Source organism: Aquarana catesbeiana, linkage group LG06 (genome assembly GCF_042186555.1).
Source record: "Aquarana catesbeiana isolate 2022-GZ linkage group LG06, ASM4218655v1, whole genome shotgun sequence".
NCBI lineage: Eukaryota > Metazoa > Chordata > Amphibia > Anura > Ranidae > Aquarana > Aquarana catesbeiana.
In genome coordinates this window covers 245226557-245240175 of record NC_133329.1, presented here as the reverse complement: position 1 = coordinate 245240175, position 13619 = coordinate 245226557, and positions in this window count along the sequence as shown.

Sequence of the window (13619 nt, the reverse complement as noted above, 5' to 3'; positions counted from 1 at the left end):
ACCGCCCAATACTAGAAGACCTTTCTCCCAATCCTAGGCCCGCATATGGTAACATTCTTCAACGTATTGGGATCGGATGTCAACTTTCCCAGAGACACCCTGAGAGCCCACATATCCCTGATTCATAAAGAAGGGAAGGACCCAAGCCTCTGCAGGAGTTACAGGCCCATCTCACTTCTGAATGCGGACTTGAAGTTGTTTTCCAAAATATTGGCCACAAGACTATCACAACACCTCCAGGCCCTAATACATCTCGACCAGGTTGGATTTATACCCACCAGAGAGGCGAGAGTTAATACCATTAAGGTGCTCAATCTCCTTCACGTACCAAACACCACCAAAATCCCCAGTATATTTGTGAGCACCGATGCCGAAAAAGCCTTTGATCGGTGAACTGAAACTTTATGTTCTCAGTTCTCCGACACATTGGACTAGGAAATAGGATGATGAAGTGGATAGGCAATATATATATTCAAATCCATCAGCCCAGGTAAAGGCGAACGGAGTGCTCTCAGTCCCATTCTCCATCAGAAATGGAACTAGACAGGGATGCCCCCTGTCCCCACTTCTCTTCGCTTTATAACTAGAGCCATTCCTCTGTACAATAAGACTAAACCCAGACATAACAGGGCTTCAAATGGGTAGCTTACATGTAAGTTATCAGTGTATGCTGACGACCTGTTATTCACACTAACAAATCCTAAGATCTCTTTACCAAATCTTCTCAGAGAATTCAAAACTTACAGGGAAATCTCACACTTAAAGATAAACTTCGCCAAGTCAGAGGCTATGGGCATTGCAGTTCCCCCTCACATTTTACTCGACCATTCCACCGGACATTTCACGCACGTTCGACCTGAATTTTCCCCCTTTACTAACCTAGACTTGCACGTTGCTGGAGAAGTGGCACACAGGCTACCACTCCTGGTTTGGAAGATGCAACCTTATCAAAATGAGCATATTACCCAAATTCATCTACCTCATTCAAGCCCTACCGATACAGATCCCACCCTCCTATTTCAAACAGGCACAGGCCCTTTTCACCCGATTTGTTTGGGCCCACAAAAAACCCAGACCTAACCGGTCACAAATGACGCTTCCCAAACACTACAGAGGGTTGGCACTGCCCGACATACGACAGTATTACCTAGCCTCCCACTTAGGACGCATACTTGATTGGAGACGTAATAAGACGTTCAAACTCTGGGTACAAATTAAACAAGCCCAAACCCACATACCATTGAAAGGCGCACTCTGGTGTTATTGTGCTCTTCCTCCAGGACCTGCTAATGGGTACTACACTGAGACATAGCCAACTAGTCACCAACCAAGCATCCCTCACATCCAAAAACTCTCCGCTGCTTCCAATACTAGGCTACCCGAACTTTGAACCGGGCTTACACTCTACGGAATACTCCACTTTCAGAGATTCTCACTATGATCACGCAGCTAAATTTGTACTCAATGGGAAATGGCCAACCATATTAGAACTGACCGAACCAACAGGGACCTTTCAACTCTCCTTTGGAGAGCGGTACAACTACACTACTTCCTGCATTCCATCCCTAGCCCTCAAGACTTTGTGCGCCAGCAGACGTCGTTTGAAGACCTCTGCTCAGGCACGGAGTCGTTGGCCCATACTCTATCCCAAACATATACCATGCTGAATACACCAAAAGACCAACCACATCTGCCCTGCCTGACCAGATGGGAAAGAGATCTAAATTTCACGTTTTCAACGGTACAAAAACAACACATCATTACTTTTGCTCTTAAAACCTCCTTGTGCACTAAAACACAAGAAACAAACTTCAAACTAATTTCCCGTTGGTACTTAACACCCTCCAGATTACATAGATGCTTCCCTTCTTCCTCTGGTCCTGCCCTAGGTTGAAAGATTTCTGGGGGGAGGTACGCTGCATTACACAGAAATTCACAGAGTATCCAGTCCCAGAGGAGGCCGCATTCTTCTTTTTGCACCACTCAAAGATCCCTATCAAAACATACAAAAAGTCGCTAATACGCCACTCACTTAATGCAGCAAAGGCGCACATACCACTCTACTGGAAGCAGAGCTCCCCTCCGACCATTGCACACTGGATACGTAAGGTAGAAGAGGTGAGGAAAATGGAAGATTTAATCCTCACGGCACAAAATAGGCAAGAGACCTACAAGAAGACCTGGGACACATGGAGTGTGTTCTTTTATTCAGATGAGGGACAGCATCTTCTGGGGACCTAGAGCACCCTGCCTGCTTTGTTAAACCCATAAAACTGCTAGCCACCGCCATGTCTTATCTCCCCCTCCACCGCTCCCCCCCGCTATACTCCCTCCTTTCCCATCCCTAAGAAAAGGTGAAAAAGGTAGGGGAGAGAGGCCCTACTCTATCTCAGCTACTAGTGTATAGATACCAGAGGGCGTATGTCTAATCGAGGACAAGTTCTTGACCCATTGTTCCATGTTCATATATGTGCTGTAACATGTTTTGTAAACATTTACCATAGAAGATGTGCATGGATTGTATAACCTCGACACTGTATACACCCTTATTTGTATCGTGGGGACCTCTCCCCTTTTTTTCTGGAGTTGAATAAAATATATATTTGAAAAAAAAAAAAGAAAATATAAAATGCAGCGCTTATGGAACACAGACCCCCCCAGGAATCAACATTCAGGGTAAGTATTCAAATAGTAAATCAAAAAATAATATGTGAATAAACACTGAAGTGCATAAATATTACCAAATACACTCATAAATGACACTAGCAAATATTAAAAATACATGTGATAGTAAACCACAAATTGAAAAATAATGATGAGTCTATAGTAAATAGAGCAGACATCTATAAACTCCTATGTATAATGACGTAAAGTCTATTGCAAAAGTTGGTAGAAGATGTCTTCTCTAATGATGCTAAATGTAATAATGTAACATCTATGAAGGGAAATGGTAGGAGATGTTTCTTCCAATAATGGTAGGTATGGAAAAAGGCAGACTTCTCCGTGCAGCAATCCAAAGTGCATATCTGGGACAACAGAGAAAATGAATACTCTTACCCCAACAGATGGACACACACGCCATACAGCGGTGGGTCAAACTAGCATAAGACCATCTTTTCAAACCGACTCTCCAACAAGGACCCTTGTGGTACTATGGTATGGGCCTGCTTCTGTATGGAGAGGGATCAGGGTGGGTGTTTCACACCAGGAAATCCAGCTGATAGGAGTTCGTAGTCCTCAAAACGACATTGAACTGCCAGGTGTTTACAGTCCTCAAACTGACATCAAATCAGCAGCACCAATCATGAGGGAAAAAAAAGGAAAAGAAGGGCCTCCACATAGTGCAGGTAAATCCAGAGTAAAAAAATATTTATTCAATAAAAGCTAAAAGTAAAAAACGTACAGACCATCTATCCCGATGCGTACATGTAAGTGATCACAGAAAATATGAAAAAATAGCGCGGTATAAAAGCACAGCAGGCTATGAACCCGACATGTTTTGAACGAGAGTTCTTCTACTGGGGCATAAGACCTGTTACTGAATACCATGCTGATATAAAGGATAATTTTCATCTGTTAATAATCTCTAAACTCTAACAGCTGGTGCTTGCTGAAACTGAAGACTGGGATATCCAATCACAAGTTCTTGCCGTCCACCAGCCCCTCCTCGTCGTATCATGTGCTCATCTCACCAGACTTTGCAGCCAATCCAGGGCGAGGTGCGCCGTCCTGACGTGATCATGTGATCAGGCCGCCGCCGTATGACATCATTGCGCACTGTTATAGACGATATCTGCGCTCCAAGCCTCATGGTGATTCCAATACACGGAAGCCACATTCAGATTGGCTAGGCAGCAGCGGAATACTGACCAAACAGGGCGCTCCAAACCCCCAGTAAACATCATATGACCACAAAGTCATCAATAGCCACGTCTGACATAAACAAAAAAGACTTTCAAGGGACATGGTTAGAGTTTGTATGTGAGCCCACCTAACAACCCGAGGGATTAACTTCTCACAATGAATTATCTACAATAAACGATCTATGCATTAAAAAACATAAATAAAAAATTATGACATAAAACGTCTTTAAAAATAGCCTGTAATAGCCTGTGGTAGAATGATCTGTGCAATAAATACAAATGTAAAAGCAATGACATGAAACCTCATAAAAAATGACAAAGCGAAAGTAGATGCTAGGGACAGGGTAGTTGCAATGTAATACAGGGGTCGAGGGAATATATAATTAGAAAAGGGTAATGACACCTCAAACCCATCCCAATAAGTCCAACCCCCATAACAAAATGATGGTGGCCCCCTGCTATATATATTCCCCCATTAACACCCTGAAACATCTACAGTATCATCACATATTGTTGACAAAATGGATAGCAAACATGGAAAAGGGTTATAACATATACACTAATGCACTTTCCCCTGAATATGTCAAATAATATAGGAACATGACGGTGACCTAATAATTACCTCAGAAAGAAAAGAAATAGGCACTAATTCAGGATGTATTGATGAACGCTTTAATATCCCACTCGATATCCCACTGGGGGTTTTGAGCTCCCTGTTTGGTCAGTATTCCGCTGCTGCCTAGCCAATCTGAATATGGCTTTCGTGTATTGGAATCAAATTGAGGCTTGGTGCGCAGATATCGTCTTTAATGGTGCGCGATGATGTCATACGGCGGCGGCATGATCACATGATCACGTCAAGACGGCGCTCCTCGCCCTGGATTGGCTGTAAAGTCTGGTGAGATGAGCACATAGCACGACGAGAAGGGGCTGGTGGACACCAAGAACTTGTGATTGGATATTGCAGTCTTCAGTGTCAGCAAGCACCAGCTGTTAGAGTTTAGAGATTATTAACAGATGAAAATTATCCTTTATATCAGTGTGATATTAAGTAACAAGTCTTATGCCCCATTAGAAGAACTCTCGTTCGAAACATGTTGGGTTTCCTTTTTTTTCTCATGATTGGTGCTTCTGATTTGATGTCGGTTTGAGGACTGTAAACACCTGGCAGTTCGATGTCGTTTTGAGGACTAAGAACTACTATCAGCTAGATTGCCTGGTGTGAAACACCCACCCTGATCCCTCTCCATACAGACGCAGGAGCATACCATCGTACCACAAGGGTCCTCGTTGGAGAGTCTGTTTGAAAAGATGGTCTGATGCTAGTTTGACCCACCGCTGTATGGCGTGTGTGTCCACCTGTTGGGGTAAGAGTATTCATTCTCTCTGTTGTCCCAGATATGCACTTTGGATTGCTGCACGGAGAAGTCTGCCTTTTTCCTTACTTACCATTATTGGAAGAAACACCACCTACCATTTCCCTTCATATATGTTACATTATTACATTTAGCATCATTAGAAGAGACATCTTCTACCATCTTTTGCAATAGACTTTACGTAATTATACATAGGAGTTTATAGATGTCTGCTCTATTTACTATAGACTCGTCACTATTTTTCACTTTGTGGTTTATTATCACATGTATTTTTAATATTTGCTAGTGTCATTTATGAGTGTATTTGGTAATATTTATGCACTTGTCACTTTCAGTGTTTATTCACATATTATTTTTTGCTTCACTATTTGAATACTTACCCCGAAGGTTGATTCCTGGGGGGTCCGTGTTCCATAAGCGCTGCATTTTATATTTTCTATTTCTATACACAACTTATCACGTTATTGATGCTAGCTGCTGATTTTTTCTTTTTTTCTTTTTTTGTGATTCACCATTAGCGCAACTGTTCCACAATTTTTCTTTGTTAGTCTTTTTGATTCTTGATTGTTGCTGCCACTGTTTCACTTACATTTCAATATGGATGTGTTTGAATACAGAGTTGCTCACTCCTTCAGTATGGAGGGGGTTTTTGTTACCCTTAATCTTGATACCGAAGTGGGAGGTAATTTCATGTGGCTTAAAAACCTCATGGTTACAGAGATCCATTTACAATGGCACATAGCGTTCCTGGAGCAATACTCCAAAGAACGCATGATCCCCAGAGGTCTAAGATGGGATATACACCCCCAACAGGGCGATATGGAGACCGAGGCATGGTTTCGGTACTTTAACGTGGCCGGTATCAGTTTCCTAGGTTTCCTTGTTGATAAAAAAAGGGAAAGATTGTCTAATATAGATAAAGAAATCAAGGAGTTGAGAGATCAGCTCCTCCCACATGAACCTACACTAGAGTACACTTCCCTCTCAACCATTTAAAGAGCCATATGGAAAAGGAAGAGAGAGAACAGCGTACCAAAAAACAGAAAAAATACACACGGGATGTTAATGATTACAGGAGCAATTCAGTTTTCATCTGGCAGAAAAAAGATAACTTAACATCAGTGGAGGTTGCAGGTCCAGTAGGTATGGATACCTCACTCCCTTCAACAGGGAGGAATTCAGCAGGACCTGCACCACATACCACTCGAGCACCACTAATGGGAAAGGTGGAACATCCCTCTGCCCCTAAGGGGTATAGTGGACAAAATGGGAGGGGTCATATTCCCAGCTACCCTCCTGGAGACAATTATTACCATCAGAACAGAGGAAGGAGCGGGAGAAGTAGAAACAGAGGCCCACAATATGGGAGGAATGAAAGTCAAGGATACCAAGAACAACATATACAGGATAGAATACCCCAATGTAATTAATATGGGGGACATTATCAGGAACAGTATCATTCTTACCGTACTCCAGTTCGTACGTACAACCGATCCTCACCCTTGAGAGAGGAATTTCATCGAGACAAACACAAAACACAATACTCTTACATGGAAAGGGAGCATGATCAATATGACAGGTCACCATATACTTGTAATCAAACATATCCTGGTCCCTCCCACAATGAGGATTTTCCCCGGGAACTCACTGGCCCCAAACGAAGAGTAGAAACAATTGAGGTGCCCGAGGGGGGAGGCGAGCCAGGAAAAAGAAAAAGACAATAAATGCCAGTGGAATTTTTAATTTGAGCCAGGTGACTTTTTCGAATGCAGAGCTATGTGTTTTGGACAAGGGGCTGAAATTTGCCCCCTCCAAAAAATTGAATAAATATGAGGCGTTTGTCGACGTCCATAAATGTATTAGAAGACTAAATGTACAGAGGCACTTTATTGCTAATCCTTCTGGACCCAGGACTATCACTACGATTGATGATGGTGTCATACATTCTGGCCTATCGAATCCCTCTCTTTTTAACCCCCCCTCGGTGCCACAGCACCATCTATTAAGGTTTTCCGAGACTTAGTTCTAAAAGATTTGGAATCGCTGCCCAAAAAACGGGTATATGATCATCCAAACTTTGGAACAGGCCTCAAGTCTTTGTGCGAGCAAAAGAATTTTGTAATCCGTCCCGCCGACAAAGGCAGAGGCCTTGTAGTCTTAGATAAAAAAGATTATCACACTGAAATGTGTCGGATCTTGAGCGATGACACCACGTATATGGCATTGCCCAATGATCCCACTAAAGATTTAAAGGCAAAATTGTCAGACTTGGTGGAAAAAGGTTTCCGGCAAGGGATCCTAGACAAAAAGGAGAGAGATTATTTAGTACCAGTGGCTCCGCATATCCCCTTTATGTATTATCTCCCCATTGTACATAAGAATGCCACTTAGCCCCTAGGGAGACCCATCATTAGCGGGATAGATTCCGTTACACCCCGTTTAGCTGAGCTATGCTATTTAACATGTTGTTATGGCTACTTGGTATGCTATGGTTGCTGGGTTGGGCTGTGGTTTGGGCTGGTTTACTCCGGCCGGGGCCTGCCCAGTTCCGGGAGCTGCGATGCACTCCTGGGGCCATCCCTCTCCCCTTTCTTCCTCTTCCGGGTCGCTCGGGGACTGGGCGGGCGCCCAATTGCGCATTGGCATCACGCCTCCTACGCTGCCTGCGCACCGTCGCACACCAGTGACGTTGACGCGGCGACGTTGTGTTCACATCCTATGTCCTCCACGAGGTGATTGACGCCGGACGGGGGTGGCGGTTGCCGCTCGTCATTTTGGCGCCCTCTCCTCTCATTGGCCGCTAGCGTGACGCTGGTGGACACTCCCCACTTCATTGGAGTGTATATATACTCCTCATAGTAGATTTATGCTCCCTTCAGGGTTTGTCACCCCCATGGTCATGATGTATTCTGGATTCCACCAATTTCACTGCAACCCAGGTATCTTTTTTGTACCACTTTTTATCTCTTACTTTTCAACACCACGGCTTTGTTCTAAATTGTCTCTATCTTGGGTATTAATTCCCCAGCCTTGGGGTTAAAGCGGGGGTCCACCTATCTATCGTTTTTTTTTTTTGGAGTTCATTCACAAACTTTTCTTTTCATGATTATCTACTCACATGTTCTGTGTAATAAGTCCGCCTGTGTCCGATTTCGTTGTAATGAATAACTTATAAAATTCACTGAAGGCGGTTTCCATCTTCATTGTGGGCATTTGAAGCCCACAAGCATGTATTTCCTGGATGCGGTGAATGCTGTGCTCCCAGCATTCACCGAGATGTTGTGATGACGCTGTTGCACAATGCATGCTGGGAAGCCTGAGACTAGCTCCCAGGGAACTGTGGGAGGTCTGGGAGAGGCTAGAAACACGCCTACTCCCATGGGAGGAAAACCAGGAAGTGCTAAGAAGATTAGAAAAAAAAAGGTAATTACGGCGATTTAAATTTTTTTACACAGCATGTCAGCATCTAGGCAAGGAAGAGAATGCTTAGAGATAATGTTGAAAATTTGTGTGGAACCCCACTTTAACTAGCATTTTACACCTTTCCCATTCACCCTTGTTAATTAAATGGGGGGTTCTAATTTACCCCCATACCCTGCACCATAGGTACTACTCATGACATTTCTATATCACTGGATGGTCCTTGTACCACAAGTTTTACTTGTTCTACTAATATTTTCATTATTACCGGTCACTTTTTGTAACACATCTATTGTCATACCCCTACTTATTTCACTTTATATTTCCTTTTTCACAGATAGTCACACTCCCGTGGTACACCACTACTTCTCCTTTCTTAACCCATGGGGGCCTCTCCCTGGGGAGCATTATCTCCCTCTGGCGATCCATCTACGCCCGGGTTTGTCCACCTCAGCTCCCGGGACTGATGTTTGCTTCCGGTCGGCCTTCCGGCCCTCCACGCCTTCACCTAGTCCCATTGACATTTCTGTAAGTAGTTGTGGTAAATTGGGGTCATTCCCCCTCTCCTCTTCCTATCCACAACAATGATTATTTTATTTTTATTTTATTCTATAAATTAACTATGTGTTTCAATACATATAGACATCTACCTCATACTTGCTCCTGAAGAGTGGCAGTCTCCACGAAACGCTTAGAGCCAATAGATGCCTTTCTGCTCATACTGTACTTTATCAACACTCACCATATTTACCAATTGGATCGCACCAATGAACTAAGATACAGTTCTTTATCAGGGAGACACGCTTTTATGAAAATGGCTCTCTATGATGTGCGTGATATGAACTCATTATGCTATTATTGTTGTTGTCATTATTATTACCATTGTTATACCAATTTATCCAATGTACTTGGTTTTATATAATGTTTCACATTATGAACTTACTATGTCATTATTTTATTATGTTATTATTACTATTGTTAGGTTCAACTTTTAAATAAGTTGCTTTAAGTTTATATTGCTTTGTCAAATTATTGCTTCTATAGGAATTAAGACACAGAGTCAGAAATCCGTGTATCAGTTCTTGAGCATAATGGACTGCTGCCTTTTACTTCTTTCAAAGGCCTTTTATAGGCAATTATACAAACAATAGCATCAGCACAACCCCACAAAGGGCAAGGGTAAACAACAACAGGAGTCACCTGGGCTACAAACACAAGCTTCAACACCATGGCAATACAGTTACAAGAAAACAAAAGCAGCTTCAATTGAGTTCAACAGCCAAAAAGTTACATTCATAAGAGATTTACACGTAGGCATTATATTAAGTGAGAACTCTAAATTAAATCCCTGACTTTATCAATTTCCCCCTTTGACATCATCCTCTCCTTCCCCCTGGGTCCTCATGAATAAGTTCTAGTCAGTTTTTCCCCAGAGTCCTTTCCCTGACCGCTAGTTGTCAGAGGGGTAGAACCCATCCCCCTAGGTATTACCAACATCTTAAAATTCAAGAAGAGGAGTTTTATAGGAGAAGGGTGATGTCAATACACATTTATCGGTATGCCCTGTCTATTCTCCTAATTTTCCTATTTATTTTCCTGTATACACATATATTCGTGATTGTAAGTGATATTAATATTAGAATAATAATTACCATTGGACTTAACAACCAGTGAAAGGTATTGGTTGCTGTAGAAGACATTCCACTAAATATATCCCACCAATGTGGTGCAGTATCCTGTTGTATCTGTGAGGAAAGATGCACTAGTCTACCTTTGTCAATAATTGCGGATACAAGGTTATTCTGTAGGGTATGTTCTAGTGTTTCTATGTGTTGTCTTAACAACTCTGATTGTTCCAAAACCTGTTTTAGTGGGTCTAAAGAAATTATTAAGGGTGTAGTGTCAGTGAGATTATGTACCTCATAGACTGAAGAGAATATCTTATCGGCGTCTGGTTCAAAAAGATAGGTGTCGTTACCCCATTGTAATATTTTAATCTTTTTTATACATCCCGCAAACGGCGCCGATTTATTTAATGCTGACATGGTGCGGTTATCATTAGTAATGATACAAATATGCTGGGGTCCTATTTCTATGAATCTATTGTTCACATTTATCGGTGTTCTTTGCATTTTGCATATGCTAGTTTGGTATTTTAACAAGCAAGGTTCATATACTGGGGAACTTCTGCCACATACCATTCCCTTATTGGTTCCTTCACATAGAGTTAAATCATGGGTTCTGTTTCCTTTATCTACATATTTCCCATATATTTCTGGATACCAAAATTCGCCTTTAATTACTAGTGGCATGACCACTATTTTACACATTTCCATTACATCTGCTACCCGGTATGCTTCGAACCTTCCTACACACCATTTCTCCTCACATTCTATCTTATCCCCTTTTACTTGGAACCATACACCATCGTCAGTTAAACCCTTAAAATATTTCATCCAGGTATGATAATTTCCCAACTGTAGTTCAGTCCTGGCCCTATTTATTTGTATATGATAGGATAAGAGGTTAAAAGAGCACTGTGTGAAATTTACAAACTGTTGATTTTGATTCCACAGCTGGAGCTCTGCTCCTATCGTGTGATTTATTAACCCTCCCAAAAATTGTAATAGGGGTATTTCTTGCAATTGGGTTTCAAAAGCGGTGGGTAACCATTTGCTTGTAATAGTCAAACTGTCAGCTATGTGTCCCCCTGCATGCTTCCATCTGTTGTTCATTTCTTCTATTTCGACCGAGTTTAAAACTCCCATCCCTGTACCTGTCAGTCCCAATAGTGTGTCGTACCATTCTCGTTTATACCTACACTCCGGTATCGGGGGAAAGGTGATATTGAATTTTATTTTTGTTTTCTGTTGTGATGTTGATACATTTATGCAAGTGTTTGGTACGGGTGTTAATATGGAAGATTCAATTGTTGGCGTTACTTCTTCCTCCATTTGTATGTGAAACCCATAGGTCTGTGCCATCCAGTACCACCCATCAACTCTCTCTTCCCTCCACCAAGATGCACAGAGGAAAGTACTGGATTGATTAACGGTAATATCTGTCAGATTAAACATCCCTTCGGTTATATTCCCTCCTTCTGCCATGACTGTTAATATTTGGTACATTTGTCCCACTACCCGTTCCCGGGCTTGTTTCCATGTCTGTGAAAGGGATATTTTATGACACCTATGGTTCTTACTATTGTTAAAGGGGAAACCCATATTATCGTTCCACTGGAAAGTTACAGTTACTTCTGAGAGGGGGTCTGCCTGTATCCATGCTATACCTACATCTACATGAAACAGTCGCCTATGTCCTTCAACAGTATAATTACCCACAGTGTAATCCTTATTTATCTCATATCCTGATACATTTGCCACTTTAGGGTCATCTATGCTCCATTCGAAAGTCATTGTTTCCTCTACTTCAAGTACATTAATACCAGGAGTCCATGCATATATTTGTAAAACAACAATCTTCAACAAAAAATATGTAAGTAGATATTTCATCATGTTGTTTTCTCGGGTTGTTTCTTGCAATGTGATGCGTGTATCCAGGTAGGTTTTCCTTCCAGCTTTACTGAGGTGGCTGTGGTCAAGAGTACTTGGTAAGGACCTTCAAACCTGGGTTCCAATGTCTTTCTGGTGTGTTTCTTTACATATACATAATCCCCTGGTAGCAGCGTATGTGTACCTGTTATTGAATTAGGGTCTGGAAGAGAAGAATACACACTTTTGTGGATCTTAGTTAGACGTTGTTGTAATTGTATCACATATGCAGTCAAACTATCACATTGCAATTGCATACTCTGTGGAAAGTATAGACCTAATCTAGGTGCACTACCAAAAAGTATCTCATATGGGGATAATCCTGTTTTTCCTGTTGGAGTGTACCTTATAGAGAATAAAGCCAAAGGCAGACATTCAGGCCATGGCTTGTTTAACTCCTGCATGGCTTTTTGTATTTTTAACTTTATTGTCCCATTTACTCTCTCCACTGATCCCGAACTCTGTGGGTGGTAAGGGGTGTGAAAACTTTGTTGAACCCCTAACATGGTCATCACATTCTGCATGATTTCTCCTGTAAAGTGTGTCCCCCTATCTGATTCTATGGTTTCAGGAAGACCAAACCTAGGTATTAACTCAGTGATCAGTTTCTTAGCTGTGGCTTTAGCTGTAGATGATTTTATTGGATAAGTTTCTGACAAACCTGAGAATAAATCGATACACACGAGGACAAATTCAAAGGGGCCGCTCTTAGGCATTTGTATGTAATCAATTTGCAGTCTCTGGAAGGGGTATTGGGCCCGGACCTGGTGTTTTCGTGGGGTTTTCACTTTCTGTCCTGGGTTATTCAGGAGACAGATTTGGCAGGCTGCACAGTAGTTTCTTGCAGTGCTACTGAATCCAGGGGCGAGCCATCCTTGGTTCACAATCCTATACATGGAATTGGAACTGACGTGTGTGGGTAGGTGAACTGCTGCTGCCATTGCTGGGTACAGAGAGGCAGGTAGGCATATTTTGCCCCCTTCCCTCCATACATTGTCAAGGTCTGGTGCTGCTCCCATTCTGACCCACTTATCTTTCTCGCTCTCCCCTGCTTGCTCCTGTAATTTACTCAGCTGCTGCCATGTTGGTTCTGGGATACTCACCTCTACCGCTGCTAAGGTCTCAGGGCTTCCTTCCCCTAGAGCTGCCTGTTTTGCAGTCAAATCTGCAAATGCATTTCCTTTTGCCTCAATTGTTTTTGCGCTCGTGTGTGCCGCTATCTTCATGATGGCCACTCGTTTAACCTTTTGAAGATTGTTCAGGACTCTCTTAATCCCTTCTCCATGTTTTACAGGTGTACCTGCTGCTGTCAGATAACCTCTAGCCCTCCATATGTGGCCATAATCGTGCGCTACACCATAAGCGTAGGCAGAGTCAGTGTAAATATTCCCTTCTCGTTCTTTTAAGTA